Genomic DNA, 3,773 nt, shown 5'->3' on the forward strand with positions numbered 1-3,773 from the left:
TGGAAAATTAGGGTGACAATGCAAACTGCTGCCTTCCCCCTTCTTGCCAGCTCTGGACCAGGCAGAGCAGATGCGGTCTGATCCTGCCCCGTTCTTAGCAGGGCAATCAGTCCCTGAGGGCTTCCCAAAGCCATGTGGCCATGGGGACAGGCCAGGCTCCAACCCCAGAGCACACAGCTGGGGAGAGGGGACACCATATCTGAGTGTGGGTGGGCACCAGCCCCTTATGCACCCACCTGTGTGGTCCCATCTGACACTGAATGGCTGCCATGGGAGGAATGGAGGGAGCGTTGGGATGTCCCCAGGAGTGTTTTTCCAGGATTTACCACCCCAAGGGCTGGGTCAGCCCAAGCTGGGAAAGCCCTGCAGCACCCAAGCTCAGTCTGGTAGAGGAGCCTGGACTACCACAGCCCCTTGGCATGGGAAGCAGGGGCTGCTGCACCCCCCGGAGCTGTTTACCTGCAGGGCCCTACCTCAGCACCTGGAGGGCTGACTGGCAGGTCAGCTGGTGCTTTTTGCACAACAAAGCCATGGGCTGCTCCTTTATCTTGTTCTCCCTCCCCTATTATCAATAGTTTTTCTGGTCCAACTGGATTTACCTGCTACCACATCCCCAAGAAAGGGGAGAAGGTCCACACAGCGGGAGGTGAGGAGGGTGAACCCCCCACCCCTGCACACCCAAGGCCTGCCTCAAACCTCTCTGCAGTTGGGGAACATAAATAGCATCTGATAAGACACCAGCACAAGGCCTTTTGTGCTGACCTGGAGCAGGCACATGCCTCTGCTACACTCCCACAGCATCCAATCAGCCATGGCAGCTCCAGAGCAATGCATCTGGAGGGAGCATCTGCTCCATGCCAGGAAGCTCTGGGTGCTCTGTGCCTCAGTTCCTTGCCTGGGAAGAAGAGAGACAGGAGTGATAGTCTGGATCATGGCACAAGGTTGCCTTGGAGCTGTGTATGGCACACACAGTGGCTCCCTCTAGCACCTGCTTGGGTTTGGTCTTGGCTGCCAGCACTGGCAGGTACCTCAAACCTCAAGGTTTGTGTCTGTGAACACGCAGCAGGACGTGGTGGTGCCTGCTCCTGCTAGACAGGTGAGCAGTCACACTGGAAGAAGGAAGAGGTGGAAAGGAAGCAAAAGATTCGAAGCCCTGCCAGGAAGGTGACAGTGTGAGAACTCCTGGGTGACAAGTGGCTTTGGTTCCTGCAACCTGGCAGGGAATATTTAGAGGCTGTTAACTCCTGAGGAACGCCAGGAGGAGTCAGGCACGGCTCTAATAACAACTCACGGTACTCACCAACAGCTTCTGAAAAAAGCAGGGCTGACACAAGAGCAGCTTCTGGACATGCTGAGACACAGTTGTGTATTCATTACCCAAATCAAACGTCTCTTTAAATCCTGCAGCCCCCGGAGCTCCTGGCTGTCAGCGGGGAATCCCCTGCTGGTCGCTGGCACTGGGTGAGGAGTCGCTGTGTCTGAGCACCCCGGGGGATGTCAGACCCAATCCGGCCGTCTGTCCCTCTGCCCGCGCTGCCTTCAGCTCCGTGTCGTGTTGCAGGAGCCGAGGCCACACCTTTACACACTTTGTGAGTGGCACTCACAGGTACCAAATCTCTGCTCCATGTGACCCTACATACCCCAGGGAGCCCCCGGGCCACAAATCCCGCGGGCAGGCGGGTGTTACAAAGCAGAGGACACTGGGGGACACTGGCGTGGTGCAGCGTGGGCAGCTGCAGGGCCGTGCATGGCACTGGGACGCGGTGCCAAACCTGGACGTGCCAGCCTCGGCACCGTGCCGGCAGGTCCCTGAACAGGAGCTGCCACCTGGTGGCACAGGGACAATCCTGCTGCCCTGCCAGCCACAAGGGTGGGGACATTTGGGGTGGCCCTGCGCCCTGGCACTGGCTCCGTTGAGCTGCACTCAGCAGGCTGGGGCTACTCTGGCACAGTCCTGATTTTCCCCTGGGACACTCACCCAGCTGGGATCTCGCCCAAGCCCCAGATCTTGGCTCTTGCCAAGGGTGCTCCAGCTGTATCTGCCCTCCACAGGTTTTGCTCCATTAGTTTGTGCCAGGACAGAAGCTGGCTGGGAAATGCCACCTCTGAGCCCCCTCAGCTTCCTGTGGCTGCTCTGGATCCGATGCCACAAGATCAGGTGGCCCTGGTGAGGCACAGCTGGACTTGTGCTGCAGGGCATGTGTCCTGGTGTGTGCCACACCTCAACCAGCCCACAGTGGGACAGGAGGTCTTGTTGCCAGGGGGGACAGGGACAGAGCAAGGAGGTGAAGGGGACCACCAGGTCAGAGCAGCTTTCCTGGGATCAGAGATGATGTGACTTTGAGCTTGCTGGGAAACTCCAGAGCACAGCAAAGGCCCTTCTCCAGCCAAAGTTATCCCTGATAACATCAAACTGTGATGACTGTGTTGAGAGGAAGGCCTGGAGGGAACAGATTCTGCTGGTGGGGAAAGCCTCCTGGGAAGTTTCCTTCCCTTGACTCTGGGAAGCCTCAGCACTGGGGAAAAGCATGGGCTGGGGGCTGCCAGCCCATCCCCAAAGCCTCCTCACCCACGGGGGGATCCTTGTTCAGTGGGACTCAGCCCCATCCTGCTTCCCAGAGGAGAGGGAAACAAAAGAGGAGGAGGGGGAAGGGAAGGGTCTAAGAGAAACTTCTTCCAACTTGTTGGGAAGAGAAAAGCCCTATTCAGGCAGGAAGAATACCCGTGTGGAGCCGGTCACTAAGCAACCCGCAGCAATGTGGTAGGGCCTGAGGGACAGGCAAGGAACAAAAGTGTCTCACTGCCCACCCAGAGCCCTGGCAGGGAGAGCCTGCAGGGCCTGGGGACAGGGGACACGAGAGGTGCACAGCCTCCATGAGGGTCCAGAGCTCCTGGTGCAGGGGTTCCTCCTCGGTCAGCTCTGCAGGGTGACCAGCATCCATCAGGCTTCCCCTTTGCTGCTCAGGAAGGATTTGTGGTCTGCTCCTGTGGCTCCCCATGGGCCTGGTGTTCACACAGGGCTACATCATTCCCAACAGAGGCACAGTGCATTTTGGGTAGCTCCCTGCTCCCACGGACACTGTGAGTGTGTATGGGCAGAGCAGCCCAACGCAGGCTACATCCTCTCCCAGAGAAGCTGAATTCTGCATTTAGATTCAAAATGTGGGGGGCTGTCCTTTGCAAACAAGCTCAATGAGACATGATCAACTGCCTGGCCTCTCGGCAGCACAAGGAATAAGGGACAAAGGAAATCAAGCCTGACAAACCCTGCTGACAATCCCAGCTGAAATGCTTCCCTTGGGCTCCAGGGAGTCCCTGGAGACGCTGCTTCCCCATCTGAAATGCTGCAGAAATGGGAAAACACTCACAGACAGAGCAGGTCCAGAGACCAGCCAGTGTGCAGCTGGTTAACTCCAGGGAGATGCCCTGGACACTGGAAGTGGCTTTTTGTCTGCATAGTGTCACAGGGGGGAACATCCAGCCCTTCACACATTTGCCTTGAGCATCTGATACACTTGGAGAGGACAAACCTTCCTCAGAGAGGTGTTTGGCCAGCGCTGATCCCTGTCCTGCAACAGCCAGATGAACAAGTGGGGGATGCTCAGGTGTGTCCACACAAACTGCAGAGCTTCTAGAGATGGAGATGATCTCAATAACCTTCAGCCCTGCCCTTCCCTGCCTTCATTATCTGCTATGTCTCAGCCTTTAAAGCATCAGCTCTGGATGAACTAAATAACCACAACCCACAGAGCTACAGTGAAAGATCAGCTTGG

Source organism: Lepidothrix coronata, unplaced genomic scaffold, assembly GCF_001604755.1.
Source record: "Lepidothrix coronata isolate B3197 unplaced genomic scaffold, Lepidothrix_coronata-1.0 Scaffold210, whole genome shotgun sequence".
In the NCBI taxonomy this organism is placed as follows: domain Eukaryota; kingdom Metazoa; phylum Chordata; class Aves; order Passeriformes; family Pipridae; genus Lepidothrix; species Lepidothrix coronata.